Genomic DNA, 14,478 nt, shown 5'->3' on the forward strand with positions numbered 1-14,478 from the left:
ATGTTCTCTGTTTGTTCCTCTCCCTTTACTCCTGCCCCTGAGCCCTATGTTCTCTGTGTGCTCCTCTCCCTTTACTCCTGCCCCTGAGCCCCATGTTCTCTGTGTACTCCACTTCCTCTACTCCTGCCCCTGAGCCCCATGTTCTCTGTGTGCTCCTCTCCCTCTACTCCTGCCCCTGAGCTCCATGTTCTCTGTATTCTTCTCCCTCTACTCCTTCCCCTGAGCCCCATGTTCTCTGTGTGCTCCACTCCCTCTACTCCTGCCCCTGAGCCCCATGTTCTCTGTGTGCTCCACTCCCTCTACTCCTGCCCCTGAGCCCCATGTTCTCTGTGTTCCACTCCCTCAACTCTTGCCCCTGAGCCCCATGTTCTCTGTGTGCTCCACTCCCTCTACTCCTGCCCCTGAGCCCCATGTTCTCTGTGTGCTCCTCTCCCTCTACTCCTGCCCCTGAGCCCCATGTTCTCTATGTGCTCCACTCCCTCCACTCCTGCCCGTGAGCCCCATGTTCTCTGTGTGCTCCACTCCCTCTACTCCTGCCCCTGAGCCCCATGTTCTCTGTGTTCCACTCCCTCTACTCCTGCCCCTGAGCCCCATGTTCTCTGTGTGCTCCTCTCCCTCTACTCCTACCCCTGAGCCCCATGTTCTCTGTGTGCTCCTCTCCCTCTACTCCTGCCCCTGAGCCCCATGTTCTCTGTGTGCTCCTCTCCCTCTACTCCTGCCCCTGAGCCCCATGTTCTCTATGTGCTCCACTCCCTCCACTCCTGCCCGTGAGCCCCATGTTCTCTGTGTGCTCCTCTCCCTCAACTCTTGCCCCTGAGCCCCATGTTCTCTGTGTTCCACTCCCTCTACTCCTGCCCCTGAGCCCCATGTTCTCTGTGTGCTCCTCTCCCTCAACTCTTGCCCCTGAGCCCCATGTTCTCTGTGTGCTCTTCTCCCTTTACTCCTGCCCCTGAGCCCCATGTTCTCTGTTTGTTCCTCTCCCTTTACTCCTGCCCCTGAGCCCTATGTTCTCTGTGTGCTCCTCTCCCTTTACTCCTGCCCCTGAGCCCCATGTTCTCTGTGTGGTCCTCTCCCCCTTGCCATACCACACATTCAGACATCACGTCCTCTCACAAATCTCGCTTCTTTACCTGACACCTTCTTCCTGCTCCATGTTCTGCACTGTTCACTGGGTTAAACATGAGCGTCATATTAGCTTCTGTGTAATTACTGCAGTGCCATGATAGTCTCCAGTAATACAAGATTCAGAGCGTGTGCTTCTATTGGTTTCAGTTACACATGTTCTACTTCTATTTGCTTTCAGTTGAAGGACAATTTACTACTAACCGTGTAATTGGCCTTGCTTATACATTCATATCTGAAAACAGTTTAAAATGATTTATTTGAAAACATCATTGCAATGCTGGACAGTATTAAAGTGACTGAGTGATCTGTAATTATGACTGACCAAAATACAACCTGTTTCTTTGAGTAGGATAAGTAATGCATCAACACAATGACAAAACATCTTTAATGTGTAAAAACACAATGAGAAATGCTCATTCGGGTGAGGAAATGCATAACTGCTTTGAAAATTGTTAAGAGTAAGGAAAGTAAGGAGAATGACATTCATGATATGTATGAATGTGGTTTGTGAATGGGTGAATGTGAGGCATAAAATGTAAAGCGCTTTGAGTACTCGAAAGCGCTATATAAATGCAGTCCATTTACCATTCTTGATGTGAAAATTTTGTCAAAGAAATTGAGAAAAACTGTAAAATACTAATATTTAAAGTCATGTTACCATTTACTGACTGCAAATCCCTATTCATTAATGGCAGAACCCCTAAACGGAATGTCACCATTTATATATTACAAGAAAATCTCACCATTTTGTTACAATTCATGAATACTGGATACAGACAACAATGTTAACGCAAAGTTTAAATGCTCAGTATATACAGATACTCAGGCATGTTGTTTCATGTGAGGATTTAAAGGGAACTCCCTTAATTGTTTTAAAGCATTGTTGCTACCATCTGTCCTCTTACGTGCTGGGATTCTGTGCTCAGGCTGTTTAGACATGTCCAAAAAGCTCTCTATCAACGGATATATGTGTGACCTGAATAAGTATAAAGAAAAGAAACTCCTCTGTCTGTCACTATTAGCACATTGTTCTATTCAGGGGCGATTCAAGGATTTCACTCAGGGGGGCTCAGCCATCCTGAAGAAATACGAGACTCTGTACAGGAATCACTGTTTTTCTGGGGGGGCTAAGACAAAACACAAGGCAGCTGAACCTGCACCCCCCCCCCCCCCCCCCCCAAATAGGGTCTAGAACCGCCTGATGTAGTAATGTACTGTGTAAGTAAGAATACCCTACAAATCAGCTGACAGAGGAACACTGAGACACACACGCAAAGAGAGTTATGGCTAATAGGAACAATCTTATCTGACTAATTATAGTCGTTTAAAATAAATTCATAAAAGTTTTCAACATTTTTGTTACTTGAATCTTCAGCATTCCACACTTCTAGCCCTCAAATTAAAAACAATAAAGGCTATTAAAATAACTGATGTCATTTTGCTAAATTTGTCAGTCTTACCTTGAATGGTAACCGGCTGGGGAGGCAGACGTACAGTATGTAGGTGAGACTGACGTTGTAGAGAGAATCACCGCTGTTAAGGTGCAGCGATTTCCTTATTCTGCAGGTAATGGGCGGAGCAGCAACAAACACTATTGGGTTAAAAAGTTAAAATACTTTTTAAAGTTATATTTCGAATTTATACTTTGATTTGTACTGCTTTCTTTTTGTACTTTATTTTGTCTTGCTTTATAGAGCTGCTCTTCTTATACTTGAAGGAAATAAAATGCTTTACTTTGCTATGAGATACAATTTATTTTAGTATGTTACAAAAACTTAACAACTGGCTGAAATGAGCTGTTTTGTAGGGGTCACATTTTCTGTCTGTGTCCCAATCGCCTGTCCAGCAAAGGGTCTGCAGCTGTGAGGAAAAGTGGGGGGGCAGATAACAGGACCATGATTAGTGCTAGTGTCCAGAAAGTTGTGGGATTGAATCCTGTGGCCGGCTGAGTAATAATATAAAAGATGAACCCTTGAGCCTTAATCCCAGCTGCTCATCGGGCGCTTCATGCTGGCCGACCCTGGGCTCTGACCCCAACAACTGTGTCTTACATAGAAAGCAGGACTGGGATCTATGTCAGTGCCTAGATGGTTGTGGGATTGAATCCTGTGGCCAGCTGAGTAATCATATAAAAGCTGAACCTTTGACTCTTAATCCCAGCTGCCCCAGGAGTGCTGCATGCTGGCCGACCCTGGACTCTGACCCCAAAGGCTGTCTCTCACACAGAGAGCAGGATGGGGTACATGAAACCGAGGAAGTTCCTGTCCACCTTATTCAAATGGAAAATTAAGCTTATCCGCTCTTTCAGAGAAAAAGTGACACATTACATAGTCATACAGTGTGTCTTTATGTGTTTGGTAAAAGCAGCCAAATCCAGAACCTTCAAGTTTCTTCAAAAGTCTCAAGTGAGATTACATCTATTAGGGGCGGAGTGTGTGTCTCACGGTCAATGTGAACAAATGTGAACTGCTTGTCTACTGGTTAAGCCATGGCAACTGGACTTCTCTCTGAAAGGTAGAAACGTTTCACTGCTCGTCCAAGCAGCTTCTTCAGTCTGAGGAAGGTTGTCAGTGTCCACATATCTATCCTCCTGGGTAGTTTCACTTCCCACCTGCTCTAAGTTGGCTTGTTGAGTGAAACAAAGGGCTGGGGGGGGGGGGGGGTTGTGGGTAAATGTAACCGCCACACCTTAGCAGTCCCCTACGTGTGAGATGGGTCTGATATTTCCTGGGAATGACTTTTCTTCTGGGAAAGGATGAGAGGGCCGCAGGATAAATTGGAGACTGTCAAATTCTCCAGTGATGGCAAAGCAAACCAGTGTGGACAGCGAAAGATCCAGTACTGTCATTGGTACAGAGGTATGTGATGCAGGACTGGAAAACTGAAAATGAAACTTCAGTTTCCTAACTGCGCTAGGTCGCAGCGGCCACTCCGGGTCCAACACTTTGGTGCAAATGTGTGTTTTTTTAACTAAACTCCACACCAAACACCGCCAACATGTGCATCCGTGATCTCTGCCTGCTACGCGGACCGGACCCCTAGACCACAATGCTGCCTGATGCCAACGGCCGGGGGAGGAGACATCACATCGGTGTGCGAGGAAACGGAAGTGCGGCAAGCGAGCGGGGGTCCATGCTAGGCTAAAAGGTAACACTAGCCGGCCAGGGATCCCATCCATCTTCCTCGCTAATGTCCGGTCCCTGGACAATAAAATGGACTACATCTGACTCCAGAAATCCACCCAGCATGAATTTAGGAACTGTTGTGCTTATCGTAGACATGGCTCAACGACATCGAGACGGCCACGGCTATTAAGAACATGCTAATGTACCGTAGCGACCGTGATGCTACTCTCAGCCACAAAGCACGAGGCGGAGGGATCTGCATTTATATCAATTCGGACTGGTGTGTGAACGCTGCGCTGATCTCGAACCACTGTTCACCGCTGCTGGAGTTTATGACAGTCAGATGCAGACCTTTTTATTTACCGAGGGAACAGTCCCGACAGACTGTTTATCATTGCTGGGAACTTTAATAATGCAAATCTCAAGACAGTTCTCCCAAAATTCTAGCAGCATGTGGACTTTCTGACGAGGGGGGTGAACACGCTGGACTGTGCTTATACAAATATCCCTGGCGCGTTCTGCGCTGAGCCCTGCCCCCACCTCGGATTCTCTGATCACGTGTCAATCATGCTCATTCCAGCCTACAGACCTCTAGTCAGATGCACCAAACCCGTCCAGAAGCAGACAAAGATCTGGCCCCCAGGAGCCATCTCTGCTCTTCAGGACTGTTTTGAGCGCACTGACTGGGACATGTTCAGGGAGGCTGCAACCTACGGTGACTACCAACCTAGAGGAGTACACAACATCGGACACAGGCTACATCAGTAAGTGCATCGATGATGTCACTGTCTCCAAGAACATCACCACACGCTCCAACTGGAAGCCCTGGATGACTACGGAGGTGCGCACGCTGCTGAGAACCCGTGACATCGCCTTCAAATCAGGTGACCAGGCTGCCCTGAGAACAGCGAGGGCCAACCTGCCCAGGGCCATCAGAGCGGTGAAGCGTGCCCACGCCCAGATACTACACAGCCACATCAAAGACACTGGGGATGTTCGGCACATGTGGCAGGGCATCCAGGCCATCACCAACTACAGGGCATCTCCACCTGCCTGTGACGGTGAGGCCTCCCTTCCAGACGTGCTGAATAGCTTCTACGCACGGTTTGAAGCCCAAAACAGCATGGCAGTGAGGAAGTCCATCCCACCTCCCAACGACCAGGTGCTCTGTCTGACCGTGGCTGATGTGAGGAAAACTCTGCTGTCCGCGGAAAGCTGCTGGACCAGACAACATCCCTGGTTGTGTGCTCAGAGGATGTGCAGAACAGCTGGCTGATGTTCTCACAAACATCTTCAACATCTCCCTGAGCACCACAGTCATCCCAACATGCTTCAAAACCGCCGCCATCATCCCCGGGCCAAAGAAGTCTTCAGTGTCCTGCCTCAATGACTATCGTCCCGTTGCACTCATGCTCATCATCATGAAGTGATTCGAGAGGCTCGTCATGAGGCACATCAAGTCCCTACTGCCAGCCTCACTGGACCCCCTGCAGTTTGCATACCGTCCCAACTGCTCTATGGACGACCCCCCCCCCACACACACACACATACAGATCTGTACATCTGTATATAATATTTATTGTTATTTATTGCCTCCCAACTCCTTACTCTTCTATACCACGGCATTTTTGCACAGCATTTTTGCACATATAATCATACAGTAACTTAAATACTGTATCCAGACTGATACCACCGTTAATTTGCACTGTATGTTGTCTTGTCTTGTCAGTCTGCACTCTTATGCTGTCCTGTCTGCACTTATGATGTTGCTCTGTCTTTGTCCTGCTCTGTGTTGCACCATGGTCCTGGAGGAACGTTATCTCATTTCTCTATATACTGTGTGTATGGTTGAAATGACAATAAAACCTACTTGACTTGACTTGACTTAACATGAAGCAGACACAGAGGAGGCCCGGACCCAGACATCCAGAGGCCCCCCAGGGCATGGGAGCCCCCGGAGGACCACCGCAGGGAGAATAGCAGCCCCTCACCCAAAAAAGGGCAGAGGAGAGCTCTGGAGGGAGGCCATCCGCCGGCGGCCGGCACCACCAGGGCAGACCAGGCCCTGGGCCCAGAGATCCAAGGGCCCCCCCACCCCCCAGCAAGGGCCCAACAGAGCCAGGAGGGCCAGATCCCGCCAGGCAACCGCTGAGGGTGAGCCAGCACCCACCCGAGGATCCAGCCCCGGACATTGAGAACCACAAACGCACCAGCGGCCGGAGCCCGAGATGTTCGGGTGGAGTCTAGGACCCAACCTGACACGTGTGTATAGACAAACAGGCATACACATATACAAGCATACGTTCCCACCCTCATGCAGACATAAACAAATATTTACACATTCACCCAACATTTAGACACACAGAAATGAACGCTGTACACATACTCTCGCTCCCCATATATACTCTATGTGGACCCCTATTTTTCCTCTGGCGAGGAGACCAGAAGATCACCCCGGACCCCGCAGCAGCTGAGAAGCCCACCAGCCCAGCCGGAACTCCGGCCCGGAGGCAGAGCGCCCCCAGAACCCCAAGCCCGCCCCGGATCTACCCAGGAGCAGCACGGCCACCAGGCCGGTAACCTACGTCCGCCGGCACAGGCTCCCCCAGCAGCGCCGCCTGCAGCCGCCAGAAGGACCCCACCCAAGAGCCACCAAAGCCCCATCCAGGCCAGGACCGCAGTCCCAGCGCCGAACCCCCCCAGCAACCCACCCCCAGGGAACCCCCAGACGCCCCGAGCCAATATGCCCCCCCCCATGCCAACGACACTGACCAAAGCAGGACAAAACCCTGACCCCCCACCCCCACTAGGTGATGGAGCTGATCAAAGGAGCCCAGAGAGATTGATCTAGTGTGGCGGCAGAAGCTGTATCAAGACTTATATGGTTTAACAAACTGTCTCTATATTGGTTGATATTAAGGTTATTTTTATTTTTCCAGTTCATAAGGACAGTCTTCTTAGCAATGCATAAGGCGGTGAAAGCCATGTGGGTTGTGTTAAAATCTGTAGTGACACCATCTAGGTCGCCCAACAAGCAGACTGAAGGAGAGGCTGGAATGGTACATCTCAGACACTTTGAAAAGTCTTCACAGATCCTGAGCCAGAACATCTGAGTAGGTGGACAGAACCAAAAAGCGTGGATGTAGCTGTCAGGTGTGTCGCCTTGACAGTGTAAGCAGTTGTTAGAAGACGTAAAACCCATCCTGAACATCCGATGCCCTGTATAGTGCACTCTATGCAGGATTTTGTATTGTATTAACTGTATACTGGGATTTCTAATCAGCGTAAAGGTTTTTAAACGTATCTTAGACCAGAAATTGTGGTCCCAGCTGACTGATAGATCTGCCTCCCATTTTCAATGGGAAGGGATATTGATTCATCCATTTTAGAAAGTGTCCTGTATATTTTAGACAGTAATTTAGGGGTTTTTAGATTAAAGAATTCTGCCACACTTGGTGGTATTTGTAATTTTATTTGATTAAACCCTAATTTCTTTTTTACTATACATTTAACTTTTAATAGTATAGCTTTCCCTAAGAGAAGTATAGAAACTTCAGCTAAACCCACCAAACTGAGAGACCCTCTCACATGGTAGAACAAGGGAATTATGACCGCCCCCTAAAGTGACCTGATTGGTTGGGGACTTGAGAATCAAGGTCAGCAATGTCCCTAAAATTAACCATTGACCGAAATTGGTCAGTCTTCAGAGACAAGCCATCACCTGGGTTGGATACTTAAGGAAGGGTCTCAGAAGAAGTCGGGGAGTCACTCTGTAATCAGAGCTCCCACAGAGAACTGTGTGAAAGTCCATCTGTAGTCAGATACTTTCCGCAGAACTTTGTGCACTCTCAGCTGAGGAATGTGATTGTTTAATATTGTATTTGTCCAAATGTATTTACAAGTATGTGGCCACATGTCAATAATTGTATATTGTAGTATGTTTAATAAATGTTGTTTTGATTACTTTATGACTGTCTGATTTGCTAACTTCTTTATAAACTTTCCAGATTGGACTTCTATCCTGATTAGGACTAAAGTGGTAAATACTATCTTGCAGCCTCTGGGTTAAATCCCCTTTATCCGGGTCCCAAACTCGACTGCCCAGGTTAAGTTAGGTGGATACCAGAACTACACCTCTGGAGTTCGCACAAGCTCAGTTATGGGCCAACGTAACCTCTGAGGTCAACACATGCTGATGAAAGGTACCGGTCTACCCTGTGAGGGGCGTACACACTATGTTCGTAGGCACTGGGCATAGTCCCTGAGACGCTCACATGGTAAGACAATGGGCGGCATCGGCGGAGTCCCTGAGACGAGCCCAAAGTAAAACCTCGTACAAACTACCGCTACGAAAGGTGTGCCTTCACAGCCGCTGAGGTTGACACACGTTATGATATGGGCTGCCCCCGGCTGAGCCCCTGAGGTGGACGTACGTGTGGTTTGGGTAAACATTGGCTTAATCTCCGAGGCACCCACAAGCTCAGTGATTGGCAGACACTGAGCCTTTGGGGAATTATATAGGTCGAGGGACCCGAATAATCAGAGGCAGACATTGTCTTAAATGGTGGCGATTTCCGTACCTTTAGGACAAACCCTGTGGAACAAGCTGAGGCGAATCTGGCGGACTCCTAAGGTCTTTAATAAAATGGAGTCAGATATGTGAATAAAAGAATACTTTATATATTAAAAAAGGGTAAGTAATTCCCAGGAGCGCTTGGAAGGACCAACACGCATTCATAGCCTTCGGCTGCGCCCTTGGACCAGTGGACAGCTCCCTACATAGAAAACAACAGAGGATGCATATACATTCAAGTCGGTGTGGTTGTCCTTTGTGGATTCCAGTTTAAACAATTTCCAGTCATCAAAACACCCCTGTAGTCTGGTCATGGCTCCTTAGGGCCAGACTCTGATGGTCTGTACAGTGGGCTTTGTTCTGGCAGTGAGGGGTTTGTATGCAGGGGTCAGGGACAAAGAGATGTGATCAGGCTGACTGGTGTGTGGGGGGGGGGGACGCTTTGTAAGCGTTTGCTATGTTGCACATGATCCAACGTGTTATTTCCTCTGGTTGGAAAACCAACAAACTGGCAGAATTTGGGTAGCACAGTTTTGAGATTGGTGTGATTAAAATCCCCCGCGATGATCAATGCAGCGTCTGGGTGGTTTTGCAGTACGTTTGAAGCATCATGCAGCTTAGCGAGTGCTAGCTTGGCATTAGCTTGAGGGGGGATGCAGACGCCGGTGAGAAACACTGATGAATTCCCTCAGTAGATAAAACGCTCTGCACTTCAGCATAATAAATTCCAGGTCTGGTGAACAGTATTGTTCTCTAATGTTCGTGGACGTACACCAAGAGTTACTCACATAGATGCACACGCCGCCGCCTTTGTCTTGTCTGGATTGAGCAGTGCGATCCACCCAGTACACAGTCTGGTCAGCTAACTTTATAGGCGAGTCGGGGATGTCAGCATTCAGGCAGGTATCCGTGAAAACTGAAGTGCAACTGTTCAGCTTTTGTGACAAAATCTTCAGCCTCAACTCATCTATCTTGTTAGCTATAGACTGGGTATTCACGATAAACAGGCTGGGTAGAGGAGCTTTGTTCGGGGAGCTCTTTAGCCTAGCATGAATGCCGGCTCTCTTACCCCATGTCTGCTTTCTCTCCCATGTCCGCCTGTGCCATCTCTTTGTCCAGGTGGTGATCCAGGCAGGCACCCATGTACAGAGTATCTCCTCCTGGATGTTGGGAGGTGGAGCCGGGATAAAACCTTTTAAACCGGTATTCCGAATTTCCTGCGGACTGTATGTTGCATGACCCTGTCATAACTGCAAACCGTGGCTCACTGTGACTAAAAGTAAACAAAAATTCACAAAATAAATGAAAAAGTGGCATCTACACGGGGGCCCCAGGCCACTGCATCTGCGAACGCCACCATGATAGTGTGTGTGTGTTTGTCCCCCCTTGAAGGTCAAGTAAGTTTTATTTAAATTTTGCACAACATTTTTGTCTCTACACGATCACGTTTACAATTCTCCTCTGCTCTCTGTATCAGTCATGGCGGAGTTCCGCCCCATGCACACACACAGACACGTGCGCGCACACACAGGTGAGCACACTCCCACCAGCGGACAGAGAGCGCGCGTTGGAAAATATGTCGCATCAACCATTTGAAAAGCAGACAAAAATATATGTTTTTTTATTATTGTTAGGTTGAAGAAACAGTTGTTAATCATTTCTGTATGATCAGCAATGAGTGTAAATATATATGTATACGTTATTTCTTATCTTCTAGCCACATACTCTTAGCTATTGTACTCTAAGTAGGTGGGTAACAGCTGCCTACTTAGATAAGAATCTCACTTCCCTCGCTTGCGCCCCCCACTGACTATAAATAAAGAAGCCAAGGGGAACCACCCTTTGTAACACATTCTGCTGTAGTTTGCATTGCAGAGAGTGTGGGTACCCTTGCAAGTAAAACTGTAACCTGTGTGTGTCTCGTAAATGTGGAGTTGGGGTGGAAACGCCGGGCGCTTTCCCCAACATAGAATTTGGTCCTTCGAGCCGGATCCGAGGATCCCCGAAGACGTCTCCAGTACGCCGAGAGAAGCGACACCGAAGTCTGTCGACAGCCACTCGAAGTCGGGTGCAAGAAAGACCTGTGATGTGAATTCGTCATCAGGCCGGTGGTTAGAACTGTGCTCGACGTCTGGTGATGTCTGAAGGACCTCGGTGACGGATCAGAGAGCACACTATACAGGTGAGAGATATGGCACCTAAGTGAGTAGGTGGCCAAGTGAGAGATACGGCACCTAAATAAGTAGGTGGCCAAGACATGCATGTGGTTGAGGTTAGCCAAAATTAACCGGGAGAGAAAGTAGGCGTTGTTGGAAATATACTGAACAAAAATATAAACGCAACACTTTTGTTTTTGCTCCCATTTTTCATGAGATGGACTTAAAGATCTACAATTCATTCCAGATACACAATATTACCATTTCTCTCAAACATTTCTCACAAATCAGTCTAAATGTGTGATAGTGAGCACTTCTGCTTTGCTGAGATAATCCATCCCACCTCACAGGTGTGCCACATCAAGATGCTGATCTGACATCATGGGTAGTGCACAGGTGTACCTTATACTGCCCACAATAAAAGGCCACCCTGGAATGTGCAGTTTTTTGCTTTATTGGGGGTCTGGGGACTCAGAACCGGTCAGTATCTGGTGTGACCACCATTTGCCTCATGCAATGCAACACATCTTCTTCGCATAGAGTTTATCAGATTGTCAATTGTGGCCTGTGGAATGTTGGTCCACTCCTCATCAATGGCTGTGCGAAGTTGTTGGATATTAGTGGGAACTGGTACACGCTGTCGTATACGCCGGTCAAGCACATCCCAAACATGCTCAACGGGTGACATGTCCGGTGAGTATGCTGGCCATGCAAGAACTGGGACATTTTCAGCTTCCAAGAACTGTGTACAGATCCTTGCAACATGGGGCCGTGCATTATCTGTCTGAGTGGCTGGTCTCAGACGATCTTGGAGGTGAACCTGCTGGATGTGGAGGTCCTGGGCTGGTGTGGTTACACGTGGTCTGCGGTTGTGAGGCCGGTTGGATGTACTGCCATATTCTCTGAAACGCCTTTGGAGACGGCTTATGGTTGAGAAATGAACATTCAATGCACGAGCAACAGATCTGGTTGACATTCCTGCTGTCCGCATGCCAATTGCACGCTCCCTCAATGCTTGTGGCATCTGTGGCATTTTGCTGTGAGACAAAACTGCACATTCCAGGGTGGCCTTTTATTGTGGGCAGTATAAGGTACACCTGTGCACTACCCATGATGTCAGATCAGCATCTTGATGTGGCACACCTGTGAGGTGGGATGGATTATCTCAGCAAAGCAGAAGTGCTCACTATCACACATTTAGACTGATTTGTGAGAAATGTTTGAGAGAAATGGTAATATTGTGTATCTGGAATGAATTGTAGATCTTTAAGTCCATCTCATGAAAAATGGGAGCAAAAACAAAAGTGTTGCGTTTATATTTTTGTTCAGTGTATATACAGTGTTGTATGTGGATGTGTTTTTATAGGTTTTAGATTAACCTACACGATCCACCCTAAAAGCAACAACATACTGGTGACTGAAGGATAAAGGACAGGTTTCATCCCTGAAAACTAACACCGCTGCTCTAATAGTGAGCAGTAGAAGGCCGTGTTAGTGTCCTCCTGAGGTCTCATGCCAGAGACTTGTTTTTAGGATTTTTTATTTTTGTAGTGTATCCATTAAAAGGTAACAATGGGGAAGAATCAAAGTAAACAAATGGAACTAGAGGGAAATGAGAAGTTTATGGAAGGATATAAGCCAGGATCAGGACAAATAAGTAGTCAGAGATGGAGGAAAAAACATGGGTTTGAAGGAAAACTCCACACTCCAGATATATTAAAATTACAGGGAAACTTAAAACTGGAGATGTTACAGACTACCAATAAGAAAGAAGGTAAAGACAGAAAAAAAGAATATGTTTTTTCTGATGCATGGTTAGAACAGAGTAAATTAAGAGATAATAAAAGACAGTTGTATATTTAGGGCATAACCTTTCACAAAAAGGTCGCTCGCTGCTAGAGACAAGGAAACAGGCTATACAGGAAGCACCTAAACCACAGACTAAACAACAGATGATGTCCTTTTTAGGGCTTTGCAATTATTGTAGAGAATGGTTACCAGATTATGCTTTTCTAGTTCAACCTTTGCAAAATTTAATATACGGGAAGGAGATGACTCTAAAGGACAAAATACAATGGACTAAGGACGGAGAAAATGCTTTTACAAATTTAAAAAGAATGTTGCAAACCAATGTGACCCTTGCTCTACCAGATTATCAACAACCATTCACCCTATGTGTAGATGCTAATCAAGGTTATATGAAAGCGGTATTAACACAGCCATTCGGAGCAAAAGAGAGACCGTTAGCATTCTATTCAAAATGATTAGATGCAGTAGCAGCTGGCTTTCCACAGTGTTTACAGGCATGTGCAGCTGCTGCAGAAGCAGTAAAGGTGTCAGCAGAATTGGTACTTTGTTCATCATACTTAAAGTTCCTCATTCTGTGTCTCTAATCTTATTGCAGACACCGCTTCCGTTCCTAACACATGCAAGACATCTCACCTTAGTGTCACTTTTGCTCTCACAACCTAACATTGAACTTCAGCGGTGTGGCCTATTGAACCCTAGCACGCTCCTCCCCACCGCAGAGGATGGGGAGCCACATTCTTGCAAAGCAACAATAGAAGAACAAACAAAACCAAGAGCAGATATTCTGCAAACTTTCATACCAGGATCAGAAGTTGTTTATGTAGATGGCTCAGCATCAAAAAATGATATGGGAAAAAATAAAGTTGGGTATGCTGTAGTTACATCTACTGAAGTGTTAGAAGCCAATGCACTCCCTTCTACTTGTTCAGCACAAGCGGCTGAACTCTATGCTGTGATGAGGGCATGTGAACTGTTCAAGAACAAGTCACTTACTATCTACACTGATAGTCAATATGTGTTTGGAGCTGTTCATCACCATGCAAGAGTGTGGAAAAATAGAGGTTTTAAAACATCGCAGGGAACGTCTCTAACTCACACAAACTTACTACTTAGATTATTAGATGTTGTACAATTACCGACTCGCCTTGCACTGTGCAAATGTAAAGCACACCAAACCGATGCTTCCACAATAGCTAAAGGAAACAACTTTGCAGATAAAACTGCCAAAGAAGCGGCACTGAAACAGCCCACCTTATCGGTGGCAGACATTCTTTTCATAGATAGTGATGTGCTGTGTGATGCACAGATTCATGCTCCTAAAACAGAAATACAGAGTTGGATCAAGAGAGGAGCAATACAGCAAGGGAAAGTTTACTATATGAATGACAAGCCCATCCTACCAAAAAACTTATACAAAACAGCTGCCTTAGTGAGCCATGGAAATACTCATGTCTCAACAGGAGGGATGGTACATATTATCCAGCAATACTTTTATGCTATAAATTTTTCTGATTATGCAAAGCAATTTTGTAGAACATGCTTAATTTGCTGTAAACATAATGCACAGGGTAACATGAGACCAAAACGTGGCCAGTTCCCTGTAGCTGAGTACCCGTTTCAAGTTGTACATATGGATTTTATTGAATTATCTTGGTCACAAGGGAAGAAGTACTGTCTAGTCATTATAGAC

The 14,478-nt window shown here is 46.6% G+C and overlaps 2 protein-coding genes across 2 annotated transcripts in view; one reads left to right on the top strand and one right to left on the bottom strand.

Annotated features, from left to right (window-relative positions):
- LOC125721592 (NACHT, LRR and PYD domains-containing protein 12-like) overlaps positions 1-2,631 on the bottom strand; it is a 35,153-nt gene extending 32,522 nt beyond the window's left edge. Inside the window, exon 1 of the mRNA XM_048997557.1 lies at positions 2,586-2,631. The gene's annotated coding sequence lies outside the window, so the exon portion shown is untranslated. The remainder of the gene's footprint in view (positions 1-2,585) is intronic.
- Positions 1-14,478, top strand: part of LOC125721584 (NACHT, LRR and PYD domains-containing protein 12-like) — a 499,105-nt gene that overhangs the window by 449,513 nt on the left and 35,114 nt on the right. The window lies entirely within an intron of this gene.

Source organism: Brienomyrus brachyistius, unplaced genomic scaffold (genome assembly GCF_023856365.1).
Source record: "Brienomyrus brachyistius isolate T26 unplaced genomic scaffold, BBRACH_0.4 scaffold34, whole genome shotgun sequence".
Classification (NCBI taxonomy): Eukaryota; Metazoa; Chordata; class Actinopteri; order Osteoglossiformes; family Mormyridae; genus Brienomyrus; species Brienomyrus brachyistius.